Source organism: Bos grunniens, chromosome 9 (genome assembly GCF_055505025.1).
Source record: "Bos grunniens cultivar Pamir isolate PY7600 chromosome 9, Bosgru_T2T1.0, whole genome shotgun sequence".
Taxonomy (NCBI): Eukaryota; Metazoa; Chordata; class Mammalia; order Artiodactyla; family Bovidae; genus Bos; species Bos grunniens.
This window is the reverse complement of record NC_141173.1, coordinates 92,654,394-92,673,208: the sequence shown is the minus strand read 5'-3', so window position 1 is coordinate 92,673,208 and position 18,815 is coordinate 92,654,394. Positions and strand designations below refer to the sequence as shown.

Sequence of the window (18,815 nt, the reverse complement as noted above, 5' to 3'; positions counted from 1 at the left end):
GAGATCATAGAATAGCCTATGGTGGACCTTTAAAAACCAGCCCAACTCCCTTCTCTAAAGAGGAGAATTTAAAGCTTGAAGAAGTAGACTGATTCGCTCAAGGTGACATCACTGGTTCAGAGAAAAATCTTAGAAACCTAAATAATAGACTTGGTCTAGAGTCCCTACCTTATAAGATAAATCCTAAAGAGACATAAACTTCTAATTCTCTTTGTAATTAATCCAGTATGGACAAGAAAATATTTTTAGGTAGAATGGAAAATTAAACAAGTTTTGATAGACTCCATCTAAATACACTATACTGACAATTTTTAAAGGCCGAGAATTATCATACCTTACTGATGGCCTGATAGTGATGGTTATTTCCTAACCAGGAAACTATAAAATATAACACCTGCCACACCTTAATTTTTTTCGATGATAACAACAGATACTGAGTCTCAAGCACCTACTATGTGACAGAAGTCTCCAAACATTCTGAATACTTGGCCATTTCATGAGTGTGATAGCCTTTTATTGCCTACACCTTTGCATACATTGTGTCCTGCTGGGAATGTCTCCCTGGAGAACTCGGAATTACCCCTCAAGATCGAGCTTAAGTGTCTCCTCTTCCACGGAGCCTTCCCTGATCCACCTTTCTCCCGCCAAGACCACCCCCTACCTCACCTCACTGCTCTAGTATAGACAACCACATTGCAATCATCTCTTTTTTCGTCTGTCTGTCCTTTGGAGTAGATGCTGACTGCTTTGAAAGTAAAGGGCTTGTCTTTGTTTTCCTGCTCTAAAGCACAGTGCCTTACACATGGGTGCTTAATAACACCCAACGAATGGTTCAATGCAAGAACTGACACATTATACCAAGACAACATGATTTAATTTCAGACTAGTGTTTTTTTCTAGTTCATAGCCATGACTTAGATTACAAATAAAAAGTTTACAGCTTGACTTCTGTAATAGTTAACAGTATGGGTCAGCTCAACTAGGCTATGGTACCCAGATGTCTGTTCAAATATCAGTCTAGATGTTGCTGTAAAGGTCATTTTTTAGGTGGAATCAACACGGAAATCAACAGACTTTGAGTAAAACAGATTATCTTCCATAAGGTGGGAGGGCCTCAGCCAATCAGTTGAATGTGTTAAAGCAAAGACAGGGGTTTCCTGAAGAAGGAATTTTGCCTCCAAACTGCAACATGGAAACCCAGCCTGGGTTTCCGGGCTCCTGTCATGCTGAACTTTGGACCCATGGCTGCAACATCAATTTTTGCCTAAAATTCCAGACAGTTGGCCTGCCCTGTGGATTTCAGACTTGCCAACTCTCCCAATCGGGTGAAACAGTTCCTTAAAATTGACATAAAGGTGTGTGTATATGTGTGTGTGTGTGTGTGTGTGTGTGTGTATACTTATGGATGTGAGAGTTGGACTATAAAGAAAGCTGAGCACAGAAGAATTGATCCTTTTGAACTGCGGTGTTGGAGAAGATCCTTGAGAGTCCCTTGGACTGCAAGGAGATCCAACCAGTCCATCCTAAAGGAGATCAGTCCTGGGGTTCATTGGAAGGACTGATGCTGAAGCTGAAACTCCAATACTTTGGCCACCTGATGCGAAGAACTGACCCATTGGAAAAGACTCTGATGCTGGGAAAGATTGAGGGCAGGAGGAGAAGGGGACGAAAGAGGATGAGATGGTTGGATGGCATCACCAACTCTATGGACATGAGTTTGAGCAAGCTCCAGGAGTTGGTGATGGACAGGAAGCCTGGCATGCTACAGTCTATGGGGTTTCAAAGAGTTGGACATGACTGAGCGAATGAACTGAACTGATACATATATGTATATATGAGAGAGAGAGAGAGAGAGAGAGATGGGTGCTTCATCAGAGCAGCAGCAGGCTCGAAAATCACACTGTGAATTCTAACATCCACTGGTGGTGTCAGCATGAGAATCGTTAACATTGTCACAGTAGTAACAGTATTCATCACTTACAGAAGGACACGCTGAAACCAAATCCTACAGGCCTGCACCAGTCACAGTAAGACAACCAGAGAGATTAAAGTGCTCCAAATAAAGCAGCCCTTCTCCCAGAGTCAAAACCCTAAGCGCAGGGTCTGTGATCTGGTAACATCCGGACAGACTGAGGAACAGAAGTACAGAACTTCAAATCTCTTGATCAGATTTTTCACTCCTGAAGAGACACAGATTCAATCCCTGTGTCAGAAGATCCCCCAGAGCAGGAAATGGCAACCTGCTTCAGTATTCTTGCCTGAAAAATCCCTGGTGGGCTACAGTCCACGGGGTCGCAAAGAATCGGACAAGACTGAGCAACTAAACACACACACACACAGCAAATGAAGCCTGTTGGTTCTGTTTCTCTGAATAGCCTGACTAATATAATTACTAATCATTTTGGATTGAAATGATTTAAGGCAGGATTATAGGATGCTTACGTTCAGGGTACATCAGTTTAAACTCTGTTCACTTTGCAGATGCAAGAAAGAGAGGCCTGGAAAGGATAAATCAGACCTGTCACTCAGAGCGTGGGAAGGAACTTGGACGAGAGCTCAGATCCCCAAACAACTGCCTCAGTTCTGGTCCCAGAACGGACGACACTGGTTTTGCCACAGTGACAAACCAGCCGTCACCAAAGCACTCTTCCTTCGATCCCAGGGTCCCCGCCTGACCTTTTTCCCTTTCTGTACGAATTCCAGGGCCACACGAACAGTTCACTTTGATTTAGCTGGGTGGACCTCAACTACCTTCGATAAGTGGATAAGCTCTCAACAGCGTAGACTGGATTCAGCTGCCCGTGAGTGTCATGTTTTCAGATGAGTCAACAATGGGACAGGTATCACAATCTCCTGCAACTCCAGAAAGGTCTGAGAGGTGCTGTGTGTAGTCTGTGCGATTCTAGGCACTGCTGGGTAGATCACACCTACCATAAAACTCTAGTGATTCTATATTATTAGTTACACACAGTATGCTAATTACCGATGACCAAACGTAGGCAGCCTGTGTGGACAGAACTGTCCATCAGCAGATCCACTCACGCTCTTTCAGCATGAAATCCTGCTATCCTAGAGTCCCTGAGCTGCCTGCTTGCCACCATGACATCATTTTAATTTAAATGAATATGGCTTACACTTTTCTCTCTTGAATTTTATGATGAAAAGCTGGCCTCATGCCTTCCCTAGAAGCTGAATGTAGTTGAACCTTCAGCTGTATCAGTTAAAAAAAAAAAAAAAAAAAAGGGAGGGGCCCACATCTAAAGAATGGCTACAGCATTCATCAATCGAGAAGTCTGTGGTCAAGCCCTGGCCTAAGTGCACAGTGCCCAGTGTTTATAAAACTTTCACTGCTGGGCCAACCAGGGCAAGGAGAAAGTGCTGGGGAAGAAAGAGATGACTACTTCACCATGCCCTGGGAATAGGCTGCCTGCTGCCCACCTTGGTAAGAAGAGTGCATTTCTTGCTGAGAAATTTCCTTTATATATTTATATTTGGAGAAGGAAATGGCAACCCACTCCAGGATTCTTGCCTGGAGAATCCCATGGACAGAGGAGCCTGGTGGGCTGCCATCTATGGGGTAGCACAGAGTCGGACACAACTGAAGTGACTTAGCATGCGTGCATGCATATTAATATTTATTATATATATAATTTTATTCATTTACGTTTGGCTGTGTTGGGTCTTTGTTGCTGCACGAGCTCTCTCTCTAGTTGCAGCGATCGGGGGCTACTCTCTCATTGCGGTGTGTGGGCTTCTCATGTGGCAGCTTCTCGTGTTGTGGAGTGTGGGCTCAACAGTTGCAGTGCATGGGCTCCGCAGCACGTGGGATCTTCCCAGGCTACTGATCAAACCTGTGGCCCCTGCACTGGTAGGTGGATTCTTAATCACTAGACCCCTAGAGAAGTCCCCCGCTGAAAAACTCTCCAAAACTCATGACTTCTTCAAATTAAATCCGCTTTGTAACCACCATCTCTCTGACTACACTCACGTCTGCAAGTTTCCGGGTTTCCTTTGGCCTTGCTATCTATCAGCGAGGCAGCTTATCGAATCAGTCTCCGCCTGGCGTTTGTGCTAAAACAATACAGCCCATGGGAGGTTTCCCAAGAGGCAGAAAGGGTCCTGGAGTGAAGGGAATCCTGTCTCCGTGAACTCCTCGTGTGACCCTGGCCGAGCCCAGCAGCATCTCCATCACAGGGGAATTATTTCTGACCTGTGTCTCTTGGGCCCACAGAGACTTCAGAGCCATAATGAACAAAACCCCTGTGTGACTCCCACTCCAAGGCGGGAGGAGGGGTGTGCTGGAGACCTTCACTAAGTGACAGTTGTCACCAGTTTCTCACACTGACACGAACACACTATTCCCACACAGAGAACCCATGCAGTCGAATGCCGCCCTTAACAAAAGCAGCAGGTACCGCCGCCCAAGAGAATCCACCCTCCTGACAAAGGGATGGCTGATTACAATGAAAATGGGAAGTTTCAGTCAGTCTTCCTCAAATGGCAGACTTCTGCACCCACGGAGCACAGCGCTTACCATGCACCAAGTCACCGCAAGTCCCTTGTTATTTATAAAACAGCTCATGTGAAACACCAAAAACAAACAAACAAAACCAAAAAGCAGCTAGAAGAAGGACAAGGCATATCCCTCTGGGGTCACTGTATTCCCCAGGGTGGTGACCCTGTCAGCCAATCTGGTCCCTGGTTAGAATAAGTGTTCCCCGGGATTCCCACAAAGTTCATGTTTCCAGGGACAAAACCCAAGGATGCAAAAGTTGGTACATTATACCTTGAATGCCTATGTGCAAGACCTTTATTAAGTTAATTCAATTCAGGAAGTATCTGATGAACAGCACTTGTGTTCGAGGTACCACGCTAAGTGTCGGGAGTACGATGGTGATAGAAAGCCTACAGACAGTCTCACCAGCCTGTGAACAAACAGGCCACCAGCCACCACTCAGTGTGGAGACGATCATGGTCCAGAGGGGCAGATGCTACGGAAGCCCACGGGGTGGCTCATGAGAAGACGCTACCACGCATCCCAGCCCACTTGTTGCTAAGGCAACAGAAACTGATTTAGCACCGTTGTCTTAGAGCCATCACTGGATTTTGGCTTCTAGATGAAGTGATGACCTTCATCCAGTTGCCTGACGGTCACGTGGAGAGCGACTTTCTTCAAGAGATAACTGCAAGGTAACAGGCCCTGAAAGTGAAAAAGTTGCTTAGTCGTGTCCAACTCTTTGTGACCCCATGGAAAGGCCATGGAATTCTCCAGGCCAGAATACTGGAGTGGGTAGCCTTTCCCTTCTCTAGGGGATCTTCCCAACCCAGGGATCGAACCCAGGTCTCCCGCATTGCAGGCAGATTCTTTACCAACTGAGCTATCAGGGAAGCCCTAATCACCCCCAAAACCACGGCATCTGTGCATCACAAATTACATTCAGCATCAGGGTGGGCTCACACCCCCTTTATGACACAACCCTAGGTGTCATAGGCACCTAGAGACAGTCAGGCAACCACCTCGTACAAAAGGAACTTAACACAGTGTGGAGTGGAGGCCATCTGGATGATTGTGGATGGACTGACTGTAGCTGACAAAGAACTCATTCACCTTCAGTAACAGTTAAGTCCCAATAGCCGCAAAGTGTGATTCAGGGTACCATGAATGAACCAAAGATGAATCAGACCCAGCACCACCCATCCAAGGGCCTAGAGTTAGTAGGGGAGAAAGGACAGCAAAGCCCTCATATGTCATATAAAGGGGCAGGATAACCTGCCCATCTGGGATGGGAGCAAGACGACACTGTGAAGAATGCCAGAAACTTCCTTTGGTTTAAAAAGTAAAGGAAAAATCACCAAAGAAAACCAAAATCCATTAAATCTATCCAAAACAGGCATTCTCAGAAGCAAAGCCACTCAGATCAGCAAGCCAAACTAGAGGAAGAAAGAGTTGGAGTCCAGCTTAAAAGGAGAAGCAAACAAGCACACGTAAAACAAAACCAAAAAAAAGGAAAAAAACCAAAAACATTAACCTCTACAAGAGAAACTACAGACCTTTTTAAAAATGTTTGGAGGTTGCAGAGCATCTGTTTGCAAAGATAACAGCGGACCCTGCATCCCCAGATGAGAGCAGGTGGGGATCAAGGAAGACCATCCAGGGGTGACACCCCCCAGAGCATCACCAGATACCACTGGGGAGCAGCTCGGACAAGAAGGACATGACACCAGGCTGCGTAGAGCAAGACAGCCTTGCCTAGGGACCCGGACTTCAAGGACTGTCTGACTTGGACGTGGAACCAGGGAGGCCCTGCACTGTTACAAGGACGACAGCACAGATGAAGGCCAGAGAGACCAGGAGGCCGGAGACACAAGACCCAGAGCAGCATCCAGTGTGATGAAGCATAGCATGGAGTGAAGGTGGACAGACAGGCAGGTGAGCATGGAGCTCCTCCAAGTCCAGGCTGCCACCTGCCCTTTCGTGATGAGACAGCAGCAGACGTCACAAGCCAGCCACCCACCGGCACTAGCCCAGCACCATCCACCAGTGTGGAACAAGCAGTAACTGTAGCACATGACGACGAAAATTCACAGGGAAATCCTAAAGTGTTTGTCAAATACAAGAGCGTTCATTCACAAGAAGGCTGGAGTCAGGAGCAAACCCCTCCGTAATCCCTGACTTGGGGTCATTTATCGACCTCTCCATATGTGATTCCCCTCCATGCAAGATGGAGGTGATGATCCCACCTCCCGGGACTGTTGCAAAAGCAAAATAAGAAAGTATATCTTTCAATTACCTGACACGGGGCTTAGTCCAAGTCAATAAATGTTAAATATTAGATGTTAATTCTTCTTGTCCCAGTTTCTAGGATACAGAAAGAAATGTAGACTTGTCCAAGGGAGCAGCGTGAATAAAAAAAAACTTTGAATTATTTTTACCAAGCACAAGGCTAGCGAGATGACTCAGTAATACCAAGGCCAGGCCTCAATGTCCGTTACTAACAAATACTGTAAAACATTTAAAAAGAAGTCTCTCTCCAGGAACTGAGTAAGTGGGTAAATTAAAAATCAAAAGGAAAATGTCAATTAAGAAACTGGCACAATTTGACTTGGTGATTATTGTGTTTCAATATCAATGGTAATATTCTGAAACTATTTTCACAATATTCTAAAATCAAGAGTAAATAATTAGGGCAGAGAGGCCTTCTCCAACCCCAGACCAGCAAGGCAGCCTCTGAACAGGCAGGTAATTGTAGGTCTGTGTCTGAGTTTAGTGCAAGACTGAGCCCTACAGGGCTTCTCTTCTTTAGAAATAATTACCCATCACCACGAAAGGGGCTCAGCACACATTCGGAGTTTATAGAATAATCACCTTCTGGTCCTTCGGGCCCAATGTACAATAATCTATGGGGATTGTTGAGAAATGAGCATAAATTATGGCAAATTTATTAAATGTGAATTCTGGGTATGCAAGATAACAAGGATTTGGGGAAAGGATATGAATTTCAAATTCTCAGCAGGTGGATGTGACTGAGGGCGTAGCTATGCTCTTCTCCTAATTTTGCTCTTCTAGGCCAACCATCCAGCAATCAAGCTCCACCTTCTCTCCCAGGACCGAATCAGAGTCCAATTAGCATCAAATTACAGTTATCAGCTCTAAACTATCTGTACATCCCTGAACAACCATAATCATAGAATTTCCTTAGACTGGAGGTACTGCAGACATTTAATTTTAATTACTTCAGCATGGAATCAGCAACATTATTTCCCACAGGTATTTTATTACCTGTTCTTTTCATGTGGATGAACAACCAAAATGTCAATTAGAAGAGGGCTATACGTGGGGAGGGTTGGACAGAGGATGATGACATACACATGTACGGGTTTTCACCATGTGAAACACATTTACAAGGACACAGTCTAGGAATATAATTTGAATCAAAATTTCAGGGCCCATAATGAATGTTCCATTCCCCTTCTACCTCTTAGACCACCCATAGGAACGCCACTGCCCAGGCCTCAGAACTCAACCCAACTACAATGAATAACTCCTTCCAAGACTTCCCTGGTGGTCCAGTGGCTAAGAATCTGCCTGCCAACGCAAGGGACACGGGTTCAATTCCTGGTCCAGGAAGATCCCACACGCCTCAGGGCAACTAAGCCCTTGTGTCACAACTACTGAGCCCAAGCTTCGAAGCCTGGGCTCCACAACAAGAAAAGCCACCGCAGAGAGAAGGCTGGGCACCGCAACTAGAGATAGCCCACACAAAGCAACACAGACTGGGCACCGTCCAGAATAAATTTTTTTAAAACATACCTCCTTCTGGCTGGAACCTAAACTGCTGGCTGCCGCCCAGCCTTGCTCTCCACCTCACTTCTAATGCCTCAGGTGTCCTGCCTCTCCTGGCCCCACTATTATCTGTATTCTCTCCTTCACCAGCATTTTATGCTAAATTCCATTATCAAGTCTTGCTCTCACTTCAGGTGAAATCCTAGGGACCCCAACTGACTTTAGGAAAGGAAAGAAGAGGTAGAGTCATTATAGTCTCAACTCCCAAGGAAACAAAAAGACAAAGACAAAGATGAAAGTTTTCTTCAACAGTTGGTTGCTGGATTTTTTTTTTTTTTTAGTTCTAATGTGACACAAAAAAGCCAATATTCTATTTAGCTTACGTCTCATCTTGTTGCTATAACAGGCCTTGACATCGTTAAAAAATATTTCTAATGCAGTAAGCATGCTCTTGAAAATCTTCTGTATGAATGACCCAGAAGGTTCTTTATCAACTCAGTCTTGCCTTACTACCTTCCACTCCTTCCCTCCCCACAGTAGGAGCAGAGGGCAATCTGGGAGGAGCTGGAATCACATCCCCGAGGCTGTGTGCTCTGCTCCATATCCTGCAGGCACCACTCCTTCCCTCCCCACAGTAGGAGCAGAGGGCAATCTGGGAGGAGCTGGAATCACATCCCCGAGGCTGTGTGCTCTGCTCCATATCCTGCAGGCACCACTCCTTCCCTCCCCACAGTAGGAGCAGAGGGCAATCTGGGAGGAGCTGGAATCACATCCCCGAGCCTGTGTGCTCTGTTCCATATCCTGCAGGCACCCTGCTGTCCGCATCCAGAGCTGCGGCTGTTCTAGCATCCCTGTCTAGACTGCTGAGATCCAAAGCATCTCTGTCATTTTACCAGATACCCACTCCATCCTCCACTCCCCAAGGCCTTGCTCATGAGATGGACACTGGGGATCCATCTCCAGCTCTACTGACAATCCTCTAAGATTGGAATAACATTTTAACCAGCCCTGGGATCAGTCCTCAAGATAGAAAAGTACATCAATCACAGTTTAAGCAGTAACAGTCTTAGTCCCTTCAGTTCAGTCACTCAGTCGTGTTCAACTCTTTGCCACCCCATGGACTGCAGTACGCCAGGCTTCCTATCACCAACTCCTTAGTCCCTTCGGAAGCACTTAACATACAAGAAAAGGTGTATCATACCAACAAGAGCCTACTGTGTAGCACACGGAACTACACTCAATATCTCGTAATAACCTATAATGGAAAAGAATTTAAAAAATAGATACGTGTATATATATATGTATAACTGAATAATTTTGATGTACATCTGAAACACAACATTGTAAATCGACATTTCAATAAAAATGTAAAAATTCTAAAAAGATGTATTGGTAATACTTTGGAAAAAAAATTAAATAAAACATATCAACAGACTCAACGTTTAAGATTTTTTTTTGTTGTTTAGTCGCTAAGTCGTGTCCAACTCTTTGCAACCCCATAGACTGCAGCACGCCAGGCTTCCCTATCCTTCACCATCTCCCGGAGTTTGCTCAAACTCATGTCTGCTGAGCCAGATATGCTTAAACCTTTTCCAGATGCTATACAGTCATGGTACATTAACTATTTTACAAAAGACTAACTTCAGAAGTAAATTAACTCTGTTATAGAGAGGAGCTCATGACTAAGTCTATCATTAGGCATTGTCTTCCAGTTAGAACCCTTCTATCCACATCAGAGAGTCGATAATAGTATCAGTTGCTGATGGGGCATGGAGGAATAAGATCTGCATAGGACCTGGTGTCTTGATGGTTTCCTCCATACAGGGTGGCACCTGCAGTGGGTCGTCTTTCAGACACTTAAATTAGTATTTTGGTTCTAGGTGGATCAACTAACAAGTTGCTTTGGGAAAAACATAAGTCTCTTCCTCTGTCCAAAATCACTTTGTGTTTTCTACCTACTAGCCCCAAAGGACTTGGCAGGGATTTCTGGTGTCTGAAAATCTTTCATCTCTGGAGATGAAAGGTGCTGATGAGTATTTGCTGGGAAGCACTCCCACGCATGCCCTGCGAGGAGATTCAGAATTCTGCCAAGGGCGTTGACTGCAGGTGGGAAAAGGTTACCTTTGAGGTGGAATTGATGATGGACTTTTAATCATCGGGAGGTAGGGCTGCTCACTGCAGGCAGAGACCAGCGACCCTTCAATTCTAATTTTCCCTCAGGTGCCACACTGGGTGTGGCCTTGAGCCTCACCCTCTTGCTCTTGGGAATCCAGCTTAAGTACACAGAGTAGCTACAGAAGCCGAACTGGAATGGAAACATGTGTATACTATCAGTTACACAATGGGGCCTGGCTATAGTTTAGGCCCTTCTATGAAAGGAGCCAATCGGAAATAGGAAAAGGACCATGTAGAACGAAAAACGGATAATACAATCTACTACAGGGTCTTTCTAAAGTCCTTTAACTTCTAAATTTTAGTGACAAACTTTAGGCATAACCAATATCACCTTATGAGAGGTATCAAAAAGGTTTAGTTCCTAATAGGGAATATGGATTTTGTTCATTTACCACGGAATCTGTAAGAAACACTCTGTTTGAAACTTCTGGACCCTCCATCCTCTGCTGTATTGACTCCCCTGCTCAATATCAATCCTCTGCCTCTTCCTTGAGCTCCTCCACCTCCACCCACCTCCCTGGATGTTCCTCAGTCCCAGGCTGAGTCTTCATCTCCTTACCTTTGACATTCTTTCTGATGACGTCATGGCTTCCGCTCTCACGGATCAACACCGAGTCTCCTTCTCCAGCTTAAATGGAAGAGATGGCTCGTCTCAGCTCCAGACACACTGAGGGACTTACTGGATGTGCTATTTCAAACTCAGTATGACCCAAACAACAGCTATTCATTGCTCCAGGCCTGCGCTGCACCCAAGTTACCTGGGTCTGGGTGCCCAAGCTGAGGTAACAGCCCCTCCAGCAGGCCAGTCTCACCAGATGCAACCCATCAGCCACCCTAGGCTTGCCAGGCCCTGCCCTCAGTTAGCACGTGCAGGTCTCAGTAAACCCTTTGCTTTCCTCGTGTCTCTTCCATGTGGGTTTCCTCTCTGATGTTCTGCATTCATACATACTCCAGATGACCCTCCTGCTTCCTACAGGAATACTCCAGGCCTCCTCCATCCACAAATCTCTTCTCCAGTAGTCAGAAGAAAACTCTAAAGCAAAAATCAGATTCTGAGATGCTTCATCCATTACAATTAAAAACCCCAAACTTCTTTGGGCACACGAAACTCAACTGCTGCTCCAGCTTCTGTCCTGCCAGTCGCCAATGCAGACTCCTCAGGGCCTGTGACATCCTATATTCTCCATGCCTAAGCGCCTTTCCTGCAACCAGAGTGCTCCCCTCTCCTGTGACTGTTCAGCACATTTCTCATTCTCAAAATCAGCCTACATGGTTCTTCTGAGATGTCTTCCCTAACATCACAGACAAGGGCTAATAAATCTTTCCTTTCAGATGCATCACTGCATATTGTACAAATCTCTGTTTAAGCACTTATCACACTACACAAATTCTTTGCTCATATGCCTATCTGTTCTACTAGGGCACAAACTCTGAGCTGTCTGTTCTTACCACAGCATCACCTAACACAGGGCATGGTAAACACTACATGAGGGGTTCCCTGGTGGGCAAGTGGATAAGAATCCTCCTGCCAATGCAAGGGTCATGGGTTCGATCCCACGTCTGGGAAGATCCCACATGCCACAGGGCATCTAAACCTGTCCACCACATCTACTGAGCCCACGCGCTGCAACTGCTGAGGCCCACGTGCCAAGAGTCTGTGCTCTGAAACAAGGGAAGCCACCAGAAGCCCACGCCCCCCTCACTACAACCAGAGAAAACCAGCAAGGAAGACCCAGCACAGCCAAAAATAAATAAGTTTTTAAATGAAAAAAGAATCTTGGATTCTGACTTACTTAAAAAAAAAAAGTGACATGAACACAGAGTATCTGCTGAATGAACAAACTAACAAACAGTCAAGTTCCAGCAGATAGCTGTCCTAAGGTATAAATCCATTCTGAAATGCTTCCACTTTCTTCCTATCATCTATACATCCAGTTATTTCTGACACAACAGTCTCCCCATCTTTTTGAAGATTAGATGCAAATATGCCCCCAAGTTGTCTGAAAAGCCAGGGCATCCCAATTCATTTCTATAGCACATAAACTCACGTTCAGAAAATATTTCTTATATGTTTCAAAGGCCAAGCTGAACCACAAAGCTCATAGTGAAGACACATGAATAAAGGTGATTTCTTGGGAACTGAGTCTCCACCCCCACCTCAGGACATCATCATCCCAACATAAATTTCCCTTTAAAGAGTAGACAATCAATTTGCCCTAGTGTTTTTAAGACCTTTTGCCCTTTGTTATTTATCATTTCCCTGTTTAACTCATCTTAAAGAAATTCCTGAGGTACTGCCTTCAAGTCAGGAAGAATATGCTTACCAGAAACACATTTCAATGAATACTGACTACATGGTTATAGGCTTTTTTTTTTTTTTTAAAAGAACTACAGTAAGCCAAATTTCAACTTAAGAAAGAACTGTCCAAACAGCAAACTCCAGACAACACATTGGTGGCAGAACTCACAGGGCAGTTAGAAAACAGCAAGACAATTTCTTCAATGTCTCTGTTGTTTCAATTTTCTTTACTTAAATCATAGTGGGAAGCGATAACAAAGCAAATCATCTGCACTTGTTTTATTTTTCTAATATATTTTAGCTGCTATACACAAGATTAATGTAAAATAGGGTGTCTCTTCTATACTAAAATTACTGTGTACAACTACACAGGCCAATCTCTTTCTATGCTTTTACAACATAATTCTTTGTTATGTACATTTCTTATTTTCTTTTTGTGTCTAAACTTCAAACAGGCACAGGTGGTTACAAAGATTATATGCAAATATATGCTAATTTACATAATCTTTGATAACTATTTCCCCCAAACTGTGCCATTATTTTTCTGTTTTTTTGTTTATTTTCTTTAACTTTACAATATTGTATTGGTTTTGCCATATATCAAAATGAATCCACCACAGGTATACATGAGTTCCCCATCCTGAACCCTCCTCCCTCCTCCCTCCCCATACCATCCCTCTGGGTCATCCCAGTGCACTAGCCCCAAGCATCCAGTATCGTGCATCGAACCTGGACTGGCGACTCGTTCCATATATGATATTATACATATTTCAATGCCATTCTCCCAAATCATCCCACCCTCTCCCTCTCCCACAGGGTCCAAAAGACTGTTCTATACATCAGTGTCTCTTTTGCTGTCTCACATACAGGGTTATTGTTACCATCTTTCTAAATTCCATATATATGCGTTAGTATACTGTATTGGTGTTTTTCTTTCTGGCTTACTTTACTCTGTATAATAGGCTCCAGTTTCATTCACCTCATTAGAACTGATTCAAATGTATTCTTTTTAATGGCTGAGTAATACTCCATTATGTATATGTACCACAGCTTTCTTATCCATTCATCTGCTGATGGACATCTAGGTTGCTTCCATGTCCTGGCTATTATAAACAGTGCTGTGATGAACATTGGGGTACACGTGTCTCTTTCAATTCTGGTTTCCTCAGTGTGTATGCCCAGCAGTGGGATTGCTGGGTCATAAGGCACAAACTGCGCCATTATTATCTTCCACTGAATGGAGCATCTACTTCTGCTTTATTGACTATGCCAAAGCCTTTGACAGTGTGGATCACAACAAACTGGAAAATTCTTCAAGAGATGGTTATAACAGACCATCTGACCTGCCTCCTGAGAAATCTGTATTCAGGTCAAGAAGCAACAGTTAGAACTGGACATGGACTGGTTCCAAATTGGGGAAGGAGGACATCAGGGTTGTATACTGTCACCCTGCTTATTTAACTCATATGCAGAGTACATCATGAGAAATGCTGGGCTGGATGAAGCTCAAGCTGGAATCAAGGTTGCCGGGAGAAATATCAATAGCCTCAGATATGCAGATGACACCACCCTTATGGCAGAAAGTGAAGAACTAAAGAGTCTCTTGATGAAAGTGAAAGAGGAGAGTGAAAAAGTTGGCTTAAAGCTCAACATTCAGAAAACTGAAATCATGGCATCCGGTCCCATCACTTCATGGCAAATAGATGGGGTAACAGTGGAAACAGTGGCTGACTTTATTTTGGCGGGGGGTGGGGTGGGGTGGGGGTTCCAAGATCACTGCAGATGGTGATTGCAGCCATGAAATTAAAAGATGCTTATTCCTTGGATGAAAATCCATGACCAACCTGGACAGCATATTAAAAAGCAGAGACATTAGTTTGCTGACCAAAGGTCCATCTAGTCAAGGCTATTGTTTTTCCAGTAGTCATGTATGGATGTGAGAGCTGGACTATCAAGAAAGCTGAATGCGGAAGAATTGATGCTTTTGAACTGTGGTGTTGGAGAAGACTCTTGGGAGTCCCTTGGACTGAAAGGAGATCCAACCAGTCCATCCTAAAGGAGATCAGTCCTGGGTGTTCATTGGAAGGACTGATGCTGAAGCTGAAACTCCAATACTTTGGCCACCCGATGAGAAGTGCTAACTCATTTGAAAAGACTCTGATGCTGGGAAAGATTGAGGACAGGAAGAGAAGGGGACAACAGAGGATAAGATGGTTGGATGGCATCACCGACTCAATGGACATGAGTTTGAGTAGTCTCCAGGAGTTGATGGACAGGGAAGCCTGGCATGCTACAGTCCATGAGGTCACAAAGAGTGAGACACAAGTCATGAACAACCTAGATAGCATATTGAAAAGCAGAGACATTATTTTGCCAACAAAGGTCCGTCTAGTCAAGGCTATGGTTTTTCCAGTAGTCATGTATGGATGTGAGAGTTGGACTGTGAAGAAAGCTGAGCGCCGAAGAATTGATGCTTCTGAACTGTGGTGTTGGAGAAGACTCTTGAGAGTCCCTTGGACTGCAAGGAGATCCAATCAGTCCATTCTAAAGGAGATCTTTGGAAGGACTGATGCTAAAGCTGAAACTCCAGTACTTTGGCCACCTCATGCAAAGAGTTGACTCACTGGAAAAGACTCTGATGCTGGGAGGGATTGGGGGCAGGAGGAGAAGGGGACGACAGAGGATGAGATGGCTCGATGGCATCACCAACTCGGTGGACGTGAGTTTGAGTGAACTCTGGGAGATGGTGATGAACAGGGAGGCCTGGCATGCTGCAATCATGGGGTCGCAAAGAGTTGGACACAACTGAGCAACTAAAGTGGACTGAACTGAACTGAATGGAGCTCTAGTTCTTCTCTGATTGAACTTGAATCAAACAATAGAAAATCAGGCTACAATGTTTACTAATAGCTATAAAGTGGCTATAAAGGATGGTAAGATACTAGGCAGATTCTTCTCACTCACAAAATTTCCTAAAGGGGAAAATGGAACCAAAATAGAGTAGCTTGCAACTGCGAAGTCAGAAGAAGAGAACAGTGCTCTCCAAGGAAGGGCAGTCCTGGATTCACATCTTGCCTCCCCCACTTTCTTAATCAGGACTGAGATTTCCTACCTCAGGGCTGAGATGATTAGATGGTCAGTGTATATTAAGCGCCCAACACAGACCCGTCTTCCAAGCTCCAGAAAGTCTACCTGCCACTTCCACCAGGCAATCAGAGCTCAATACTCCTTCACCCACTGCTCCCCTCCAAGGCCTGCTGATGGCTCCTCCTCAGTATTTTCCCAGTGCTTCCACCTCCCTCCATCTCCTCTGCTGCCATTCAGTCCACAACACCAAAACTCTCTCCTAGGCTAATGCAACAGCCTCCCCACTAGCTTCCCTGAATCTACCTTTAAAACCCCTTTGGAGTCTTCCCCCTGCTCTTGGATGAAAACCAAGATCCTCATTAGGCTCTGCAACGGCTTACAAGGGTGACCCTCGCCCCCTCACTCCTGACACTGCAGCACACTGCCTCCTACCTCAGGCCTTTGCACACCCCACTCCTTGCTTGAAGTGGGGGATCTTTCCTATTCCCAACTCCACACCCAGCCTAATTACTACCTTTCCTGATCCTCAAGGCTAGGTCAGGCCCACCTTGCAACGAATTAAATACTTTGTTCCTCAAAGAACGTTCTACAGTTGAGATAGTATATTTTTACTTACATGATTAATCAATGTATGATTAATCAAGGTATCTCTCTTGTACTTCACTCTAAACTCAAAGGCAGGCAGGGACTAACAAGTCTTGCCACTATCTTAGTTTGGTGTTTCTGAAACAGAGCCTAAGAGTAGGACTTGAGCTGGGTCATCATGGAGGTCACTCGGAAAGAAGGAATGAGAGGGAGTAGGGAGAGTGGAACAGGGAAGGAGGGTGAGTTACCAAGGTCGACGCTGTGGACAACAGGGTATCCACCCCAGGCAAGAGCCTGGGAGCTTTAAAATCCCCGCTGTGGGATAGCCAGAGGTCTCTAAGAACAACTGACAATGCAAACTTCGACATCAAGACGTCACACTGCTGCCTGTGAACGAGGCAGAAACTAACCTCTGTGCCAGATCTAGAGCCTCGAGGGAGTTCCCACAGTCCAACTGGGTTTTCCTCTGGCCCGGCTAACTGGAGTCGTATGGTGTGGCAGCGCATCCTAAGACACAGTGGGCGTCCTTTTCTGAGAACTCTGCAGCTCCAGCAGGCTGGGAAGATCATAAATGGAAATATTGGTAAAGAACTAACCAAAAAAATGTTCTACTTCAGCGTAACCATTAGGCCTCAGGAAGGTATGCAAAGAAGAATTTCACCAAATATTTTTTTCTGAGTCTATTGTTACAATCTGGGCTTGCTTCCCATTTCTGAAATCAAAGTCTATTACAAAGGATAAAAACTAAAGGAAACCCAGGGCCAAACAGGAAAGACACACCAGAAATATGCAGAAGTCCCATCAAATATTGAAGCCTGTCCACCCAGAGCATCCCTGGTGGGTCCCCTCTGTAAGTCCACACAGGCACACATGGCAGCGTCGCACGGAGGAAAAGCTCCGGGCTCTGGCAGGGCCTAGGCGCACCGTACCGCTTTGATTTCTGCCCATGCTCGAGGCCTTCACGGTCTCATGTTTGATGTGATGTGACCAGTGAACAACAAATACCAACAAAATATGTAAACAGGAGCCTGACAGAGAAGCTCAGAACTGGAAACAGTGGCATCTTCACGGTGAGGCTGAAAGTGATGGCGGGGATGGAGGCTGCAGGGAGGCATCCTCCTCCCAAGGGCCCAGAACCCACGATGGATGCCACGAGATAGCTCAATACTCTGGAACCCCTTCAGAGAGCAGCTGGGGTTTCCAAAGTTCAATGCTCCCCCGTCTAAAGGACAGCAGCAGGACTGTCAGACACACATCCAGTAACTTGTCTCCACATCACCCATACCGGGTTGGCCTTAGGGGTCCAGGTTATAAACACAAATTAGCAGCCTGACCAGCTGCCAAATCTGCTTAGCGCCTGCTCCTGCCCAGATTTCAAGCCAGAGTCACCACGCCAAGACTCCTTGGCACTAGATCATTATTTGACTTCAAATATAAATTTGCACTTGAATGAGTGAAAGGGAAGTTCTGCTTTTGTATTATCAAAAAAAAAAAGGTTATTCTCCCTTGAAAATAAGAAGGTCACACAAGTGCAAGAGAAAGGAAATAGACAATTATTTGCACAGGGTTATGTGTAGTACCAGAATTTGCATTGTTGCAATATAAGAAGAATTAGAAAGAAATGGTTTAATTGTGTGTCTATGAACAAAATTAATTTTGCCAGTCCAAAGGCAGGAGGAGAAGGGGACGACAGAGGATGAGATGGTTGGATGGCATCACCGACGCAATGGACATGAGTTTGAGTAGGCTCCGGGAGTTGGTGTGCCTGGACAGGGAAGCCTGGCGTGCTGCAGTCCATGGGGTCTCAAAGAGTCAGACATGACTGAGTTACTGAACTGAACTGAGCTGGGCTCTGGAGAGGGGAGGGTTGGAGGAAAAGGAGTTAGAGGCGAAGAAGTAGGGGGTATAAGATGGAGAAGGGAAGGAAGATGAGATGTTTATCTTCACCGTGATAGAAACTAGACTTGGGGAGAAATAAAGAACCTAACAGAAGAATGTTTTGTTTACTTTCAATATGCTCGCACACAAGTTATTAATTACACTGGCCATGAAGTATAATTATGGAACTCAGCTTTAATGTTCGAACCCTGTCAAGCCTCCACCTGGAGTTACTCAAAAGCAGTTTGCCCCCATTGAGAAACAAAGAAATAAAGTCTCGACTCAGTAATAAAATTCCAGAACCAGGGCTTCTCTGTGGTATCTGCCAGCTCTTATACTACATTTGGTTCCGGGCCAAATGGAAAGTTCTGAGGAAGTCAGCTCTTCAAATCCCAGCCCAAAATATAGTCACAATTCACAATTAGAGCATAGGCAAGCCAGATACATAAACTCTGGGTTTAATGTTTCAGCAATGTTCATGAGACGATACGCTTTTCTCTGAATTAT

At 45.0% G+C, this 18,815-nt stretch overlaps 1 protein-coding gene across 21 annotated transcripts in view; it reads right to left on the bottom strand.

The window, feature by feature from the left end:
- The window catches only part of TIAM2 (TIAM Rac1 associated GEF 2), a 243,521-nt gene that overhangs the window by 154,125 nt on the left and 70,581 nt on the right, over positions 1-18,815 (bottom strand). For 3 of the 21 annotated variants that reach the window (XM_086318455.1, XM_086318456.1, XM_086318466.1), the window contains one exon: positions 11,019-11,087. The exons of 9 other annotated variants lie outside the window; for them this stretch is intronic. The gene's annotated coding sequence lies outside the window, so the exon portion shown is untranslated. Of the gene's footprint in view, positions 1-6,791; positions 6,860-11,018; positions 11,088-11,408; positions 11,493-16,840; positions 16,987-18,815 lie in introns of all 21 variants that reach the window. 9 more of the 21 variants (XM_086318459.1, XM_086318460.1, XM_086318467.1 and 6 more) reach the window with 6 other exon arrangements.